The 8,491-nt window shown below is 40.3% G+C and overlaps 1 long non-coding RNA gene across 1 annotated transcript; it reads right to left on the reverse strand.

Moving 5' to 3' along the window:
* Positions 1-1,615: 1,615 nt before the first annotated feature.
* LOC148594783 (uncharacterized) lies at positions 1,616-7,052 on the reverse strand. Its single transcript, XR_015913327.1, has 3 exons — positions 6,766-7,052; positions 5,741-5,800; positions 1,616-1,647 (listed from the first exon to the last, which is right to left on the reverse strand). It is a non-coding gene; the product is annotated as an uncharacterized LOC148594783 (long non-coding RNA).
* Between the last annotated feature and the right edge of the window lie 1,439 nt (positions 7,053-8,491).

Here is an 8,491-nt window from a genome sequence, read left to right on the forward strand (position 1 = left end):
CAAACAAGGCCACACAGCATTCCCACGCTCTTCAGACCCAAAACTATAGATGTGTGAGCCTCTCCAGCCCCAAACACCAGCAGAAACTTCTCTGATCCATTTCCTCATTTGTTCAGGGACTGCTGTTTCACAGCTTTCAAGCACATGGAGATGTCTGAAGGACTGCACTAGGAAAAACAAAACTAATCAAAACACTGTAGCTACAGGAAAACTGTTCCAATTGTTTGAGGGTGTCATTGCAAAAAAACAAACAAACAGAAAAAAAAAAAAAAGAAACAAACTATGAACTGTAAATTGAACGAACCTATGTTGTATTCTAGCTCCTGAATCTTGTTTGGTGTGAGTTTGGAATGAGGGAAGTACTGAACTACAAAAAATTCACAGAGGTGTGTGACTTAATTGCCTAAGGAGGTTTTGTGACTAGATTGGTTATAAGTGACCTTTAAACTCTGCTACATAAGAAGAAATTTTAGAATCTAAAATGTTCTATAACAGCTTCCTTTTAAATCGGGCAAGGCAAATTACAACAAAACAAAATCCTCAGTAAAATAAGAAAAGCAATATATTCCAGAACTTAATGGTGATAAGGCACTTACTTACTTACTTACTTATTTGGAGACACAAGGCTTTGAATTTGGACTGACAGCCAAGAAAAATGACTAACAAACCCTGAGAGATGCTGCTTAGGCAAGGGTAGGGTCATAGACTAAGCAAGTCATGGAAATAGGGACTCAGATCTTAACCTAAGTATAGTCAGTTTTTATTAGACCCTGCGGTGAAGGTGAAGTGCTGGGTAAATAAAACAGGAGGCAAAGCAGAACACACTAGTGATACACCACTAAACTGAGAGAAAGTTTCAGAGTCCAGTGCAGCCAACATTCTTTAAATGTAGCTGCTCCTTTTGCTACCCAGAGATGAGATCCCTTCTTACTCTCCTCCTGGGACATCTGTTTTATTTTTATCACAGCTAACACTATCTCTACCTCTTCCCATCTCGATCCTAAATTAGAAGGCAGTAATCATACCTGGGAAAACAAAAACAAACCCATGTCTGAGGAACCACAGGAGAATGGCCATTGCTTTTTTTTCAGGCCTGTAAGAACCTGCTAGCTCAAACTCCACACAACTGTTCACTTAAAATGTCCTGAAAGACTTCACAGTCAAAACATCTTAATCTAAGGTCCCTCCAAAAATTTATAAACAGGGTTTTTGGCCACTGTTTGAAAGTTCAGGTTTTGACATATGGGCTAAAAGTTTCCATTAGCTTGAGCTTGGTGTAACTGCATGACTCAAAACCACTCCGTTAACCACTAAGCAGACTAGGTCTGCCCGTGCTGGCATTCTCCACACTTTTTTTTCTCTCCTTATAGTGGTGTCCCTTTCCAAAACAGGACAGCAAACAAATGTTTCAATATGTCAAACAGATTACTACCTTTTCCCTCTGCTCCATTCCACTTCACAACTGCTCCAGGGTTTCTCTCCTCCCACTTTTCTCTTGTATTTCTCTGACCCTTCCGCTCTCGTTCCATCCTCACGGGTTGTTCTCTGCTGCTTTCCCACAGAGCAAACTCAGCTGGGGACTAGCACTGCCAAATGCCCCTTGCACTGCAAAGCAGCCTCCTCTTTCCAGCAACCTGGTGCTATTTCCTACGAACATAAAAAGACGGTATTTAAATTTTGCACAAGGCTAGGCAATTGAAGAAAGAAACCCTCTAAATTTTCCCGCGTATCTGTTCCCCCACTGCACTCTTGGGATGGTACTATTTTAGCTCACATACACATTTTTTGTTTTCTGTTCTTCACAGCCTGTAAGTGGTGTAAACTGCCAGGAAGGACTAAGGGAGTATCACAAATGAGATGTGTACAACCTCACTGCAGATTTAGGTATTAAATCTGCTACCACAGTTACATAAACATGGAATATACTATAATAATCTTCCCACATTAGAAGGATTCTTCAGGTCACCTTAGTCCAACAGTTGTCTCACCAGCATAACTCATCATCATTTTTTTCTTTGAGAGCTAACCTCACTTCTAGAAGCCATGATAACTCCAGGAATACAAGAGAGTCAGATGCTGGCAGTAGATTTAAATATTTTACCTGACCTGTTCTCTATTATGCATTATTATAGCATTACTCTCTCTTGCCCTTAAAATTAAGGGTTGTAACTAACAGCTTACAGAAAAGACAAGGAACATAAGGCTGTACAACACCAGTACCCCCTGCCTCTCATTCCTAAACCATTTATTCCCTAAAAACACAATGAATTGGATTTTTAAGAAGTGTCATCTTTACTAGAAACAGTTTCTTACTTGCGGTGTTAGCTCCCACTGTCAAAAAGTTCTACCTTTTGCCAAAAGCAGTTAGCCTGTGTGGTGAAGATCATGGCTGCTGTATGGTCATTTGACATATTATTCTCCCTTTCCATCTGCAGGCTACCTTAAATGCCACCTGCCAATAAGCTAAATGTTTTCGGCTGTAAATCTCTGCAAATGATCCTTCAGAGTTTAACTCTGGTCTAGATACAAACTAAAGCCCAATAGTTACTCTAAGACAAATGAATGTCCATACAAATTTAGATCCAAGTAACAATGCTGGCTCCAGTTCACAGATTTGGCAGTTTACTGTCAACTTCAGCAACATCGGCCTTTGTTTAGTCAAAAATGAAAGAAAATGCCAAGTCTGTATGAAAGAGAAACAATTCTTCCTCTGTTCCAATTAATGTTTTTGTTAAAGGGAAGGGGGGGAAAAAAAGGCAAAGACGATGGTAACAGGAAACCCACTTATAAGATTAAAAGCATCTTTTTCTCCTTTTCATATTTCCTCTTTCTAAAAGGGAAATTTACCACTTTCAAAACCTCATGCAATACTAAAGCAAATTAGGTTCTATAACTTTCTTTTGTCTCCTCCCTTAAAGCTAGCATTTCTACAGGTCTCACCCTACCCAGATACTAAAAGCATCCTGAACAGGTTTTAAAATCCACAGCCTCATTCATATCTGCTATCTCCGGATAATTTCCTGCAGCCTCACCCATCCACGCTTCTTCCTCAAACAATACTGCAAAAATTTCTTCAGACACTTAAAACCCTGCTTGGGTACTTAGCTTTTGCTGCTCTGACACTAATTTCATGATAGTACCCAGAAATTAATCTGTAAGCAGCTGCTAAAATCCTTTGGGTCAACAGAAAGTGAAAGCAGAGAAACCAGGAGGCAGTATTTTTCTGCCCTCAGAAGGAAATTGTCATTGCTACTTTCTGAATGACCAATCAGCAGCACTAAGCAGAGCTTCATTCTTTCAGTTGATGCTGTCCAAAAAACTAAATAAACAGCAAATAGAACCAGAAAGCTCCTGTTTCCCTTCACATTCAATATTTGTACATGGGGGACTTGTCACAAAAATACATGCTAGCTCTCTTCTAACAGTCCCCCTTCTTCTGAGGATTAAGCTCAAGACTTAGAGAAAACCGAGGCCCTGAAAATTAGGCTCTTAAATAAATCCTCCTTTAAATTCTGATAGGCATTTCAGTGTCCAAAAAGTCACTGGAAGCTGCAGGCCACACCTGCTTAAGACATCCTGGAAAAAAAGCACTAGGTCTCCAACTAAAATGAAAGGCTTTTAGAAATCTTGCCTACTTGCCTAAATTTTAAGGGAGAAAAGAGTTGTAACATCAACCAGAAGGAACCCATCAGCCCTCCTGTCATATTCAGAGAAATGGTGACTTCAACTAGATGTCAGAAATATCTTACCTTTTAGAACACCTTTCCGTGTCTATGAAACACAATTACAGTATCTCTTTACACCTGTTCATGTTTGCAGCTTTGCACTGTTCAAAAGGTCAGTCTAAAGCAGCTGAAAACTTACCAAGCAGGGCTCCCAACGGCTGGTTGCCTCCACCCAGCTCCGGACACGCCGCCTGCTGAGGAGGAGGAGGCTGGGAATAGAGTCGTCCCTTCATCACATCACAGACCACTACTTTACCTACACGGGCCCTGCCATCAGCAGAGCAGCTGAATCTCAGTGCGTGCACAAATTGCAAATGCGCAGTTTAACCAATTTCTATTGCACAAACATTTAATAGATCCATTTGAGAATGAAATGAAAATTAAGCAAAAAAGGGGGATTTTATTTGGTGCTAATTCACCACATGCAAGTTCCAGCTGTTTACTGTAGACCTACCGCCAAGTGTACACTTCTTCCCACAGCTCATCAGAAAGCCTTACTGGGGAAAGTGGTTAATCCGCAAGATTTTTGTTGCAGAAGCCAAGACTCCAAATGGGGGGTTTAGGTTTCTAATGACAAAAATTTTGCATTCTTTATCCAGCAAATACTGTAAGGGTTTGTCCATTTACAGAAAACCACCCTAGAAGTGGTTACTGGCAGAAAAACGGGACCAGAATAGCAGAGGCTGTTACTAGGCAGGACAGAGATGCACCAACAAAGCAGCACTAAACAACAGGCTGGGAAAAAATCCTGTTATCTGGCAGCCTACAACAGCCAAAGTAAGCGACAAGTTCCTCAGTGCCCGCCAAGCAAAACCCTTATGCTTAAATATCCTCCTGTGCCCTCGCCAACCAGCAGCATCTGACCCAAAGCTAAAAACTAAACCTGGCTTTGTGCCTCATTTTGATGCCTTATGCCACCACATGGCAAAAGAAATGGCTCCTTTAATAACTAGGCTTGGCGTTTTGCATTATTCCTGCTCCAGTAGCAACCAAAGAACCCAGCCAGGGTTACAGCTTATGGTGCTGCTTTCTGTGAAAAGCATCTACTGTTGTAAGTTATTTGCAATATATAGAAAACATTAAAAAAAAAAAAAACAACTAAGGGAACAAATGAGAAGAGGGAATTTAACAAGTACCAAGCTGTTCTATGGGCATGCAATCCTAAATCTGATTAATATAGTATCAGTAACAACCCTGGACCTCATTACATACATTTTAAGAGACTCTGCAAAGCACTGCCTTTATAAAGGCGTAAGTATACTGAATAGGGAATAGTACATAAAAAGGGATTTAAGTTTTAACATGAACTTTGAGAAGATCATCAAATTCTAGACAGATCTTTCTACAAAGCATCTTAAAAATTACCAACTGCTACAGGGAGCACAGGGTGTGCCTGCGCTTAACCCTTCTTAACAGAATTCAGCAGAAGGCTAAATGCCACTTCCTTGGGCTGCAAAAAGGAAAAGCTACTGAAGGAACATACAGCATGAGAAGATGGAGCTCTCCAAAGTGATCACAGTATCTGTTTCAGCTGCTGTTCTTAGCTCTTCTGAATAGCACAGAAAAACAGGCATCATTCAGGTCCGTTTTACAGTTCTTCATGGGCTTGCAAATAGCTATGAATAAAAACACTGAAATATGGCTCACTCTGCTGTGACACTAGTCAGAAGAGGAAGGGTGTAGCATGATAGCTACAGGCACAAGATGACTACATCAGGCTGCATCACTTGAAACACAGACTCCAAAACCATAAGCAGGATTTTTTTAAAGGAAAGTTAGTCACTATAAACTACAAAGATAACTTCTAGTTTACCTATATCCTTAAAGCCACTTCCTTACTGGCAATTTAAATTTTGGTAATTACCTGTTGGTATCTTTTAGTTCTGTCTTTCTAACATTTGTGACAACCATCAGTCAGTATAGCTATGAAAATGGATATAGGCTTGAAGAGCAATACGGAGATGCAGAAAACATGTTCTATGTCATGATGCTAACAACACGCAGAGGATACTTACACAAAGAGTTCACTAGAGAACGGCAAGCAACTGTCAGGTCAAACAAATTCTCTTATCTGTCTGCAAGGAGAAGAATTATTCATCAAATGTAAGTTAGCAACACTTCGGCAAAACAGTGGCAGAAACCAAAAGGTACTTTCCCATGACTCGGCATCCTCTTATTTTCTTCCCAAGGAACAAAGCAATCCCATCACCTATATGCAACTACACTGCACATACTTAAAGGTCACTGTGCCTGGGGACTCCTGATTTCAATACTGCACTACAGTTCAGAAGGAACAGAGTAACACTACAACAAACAGGTGCTGAAGAGTGTAGGTGCTAGCAGAATTCGCCTCACATTCCATGGCACATATTTTTCTGCCAACAGGAATGAGTTTATAGAGGGCTGGCTCAAGCCTTACTCAGTTGCAGACTTTATTGACCCTAGTAGGGCAGAAAGCCAGGAGCACGCAAGATCTTCCCACCACAGGGGTTTGGTTTTGCTGGGTACACTGAAAACATGTGTTTCCCAGTTCCCTTCTCTAAACTAAACTAAAATCTTACCAAAGTGATGTTCTGCAAGTTCCCACATTGGAAAAATGACATAGCACAAAGCCCACTTTCTACATCCATTCCGGATTCAAATCCATGCTGCAAGCTGATATCTGTATCTAAGAAAATTAATCTGCTAGAGTAGTATACTTGAAAAGCTTGATTACTTTTGCAAACACAGACTGACCTTTATTACTTCAGGATATCTGCACTCAGCAAACAAGCAGCTCTTATTATTGACCCAAACACAAGTACTGTTCTGCTAAGTGGCATTAGTGGAGAGTGTTTCATTAGCCAGAATTAAGCCACATTTTAATTTCTACACCAGACTCATCTCCCCTTTGGATCAAATCTGACTGCTATCTCTCACACTTTGTACTCCACAAGCCCCTCATACAGAGCATTCTCCTCCAGTCCAAGACTTTACTCTCAATTCCCCTGTGAAGTTTGCTGCGCTCCTGCCTTTTCCCCACCCATGTCATGGAGCATACATGGAGCACATTTGGCAGCTGAAATGACGCAGATGCTGCATCTGGAGCCATCTTCCCAGCTGCAGTAGCTGGGCGCACATCCGACTCCTCAGCTGCTGACTGTCAAGCTGCCTCCGAGCTGTGCCAAGCCTACGTCTCAGAGCTTTCATGGAAGTGGGGCAAACGCTCTAAAGCTGGGAGGTCTGCTGACAAAAAAGATAAGGAAGACTAAAGGTTTTTAAAGCAGCCAGTGATGGAAACCAAGCATCCTTGCTTCCTTCTTTTCTATTCCTCATGTTTTCACAATCTGTTTTCCCCTATACAATAAAATCCAGGAAGGGCAGAGTGTCCACAGTAGTATTCTCATACACAGGGACCAGCTGGAAGGTCCCTGCTTGTTAGTCAACACAACATGCAGCCGAAGATCCCTTCTGGGTTCTGGAATCCAGTCACAGGCACAGCTAGGGGCTCTGAAGTCAACTTTACTGGGGAAAAGCTGCAGGCAGACAATTCTTCTGTTTATTTCATTACCCATTCTTTAAGTCTTCTAGCATTGTATCTAAACTACTTGCTGTACAAGTTGCAGAAACTATTCTACAAATGAGGAGCGGCTATTTCATTTTCTATTTCTGACCAATTTGAGTGTTCATCGTGATCTTGAACCCAACAAGAGACTTCTGACATATTTCATGCCTCCTCACTGGGGAGTAAAAACAAAAAATTACCTTGATTCAGTAGCTTCAGTGGTTCAATACAAATATAAACTCTAATCTAGATCTAATTAAGTATATTTGACATTTTGGCCCTTTACCTCATTCTTCCTGGCACAGTACTCCGCATGCTGACAGAATAAACCATCCGTGCCCACCAGCAAAGTACCTCCATGTGTCCCATTTGCTACAGAGAAAAAGAAGTTTATTCTGAAATAGCAAGCCAAACTTAAAAATGCCTCTTTCAGTTTTCTTGTATATATTGCATACATACATACTGTAGCTGTTAGACCTCCTGAAAGGCAAACGCTCTTTTAGAGAAAGTTTATTTTTCTGAAATATCACATCTACATTGGTGAAAAATATTTTGCACATTTATTATTAAACAGTCCATGCTGTGCTTTAAACCTAAGCCTTTCCAAATTAAAAGGAAAGATGATCTTTTGAGTAAAACAACAATTCTTACCAATGTTATTTTTCTAAAAAAAGAACGTGCATTGTTAAGGTACAAGAGTAATACAAATTTTCCCGTTCTTAATTAATAATGAAAACAGCAGCTCTGAAGCTAATTGCTCCTGCAGCACTTAAGATTAACTAGATTGACAGAGGCACTAAGAACCTTCAAGTGAAACGGACTTTAGGCACAAGAAGTAGACTTTAGTTTAGAAAAAACAATTCAACTTCACATTAACAATTTTATAAAAGGAAAGAGACTGTCCACGGTATGATTTCTTTCTTTTGACACTCTTTCATGACAAGCAACTGAAAAGCAAAAAATATGGAATGAGGATCCTGGATCCAAAGAAACAACAATTTTTATTCCCCTCTCAGTAACTTCTTGTGTGATTATGTGCAATCAACTTAGCACACGAGCCTCACTTTCTTTACAGATAATCTGTGTTGGGCGTTAGAACAGGGAGGAAGAGGCATATGAGAGTTAAATATTTATCCATCATTTCTTTAATTAAAAATATATATATGAGCACTCAGTTTACAGATCCAAAATACATATAATAAAAGCAAGCTACTACTCAATT

The sequence above is a fragment of the Tinamus guttatus genome, unplaced genomic scaffold, assembly GCF_059628265.1.
Source record: "Tinamus guttatus ecotype Peru unplaced genomic scaffold, ASM5962826v1 Tinamus_guttatus_pri_ptg000202l, whole genome shotgun sequence".
In the NCBI taxonomy this organism is placed as follows: domain Eukaryota; kingdom Metazoa; phylum Chordata; class Aves; order Tinamiformes; family Tinamidae; genus Tinamus; species Tinamus guttatus.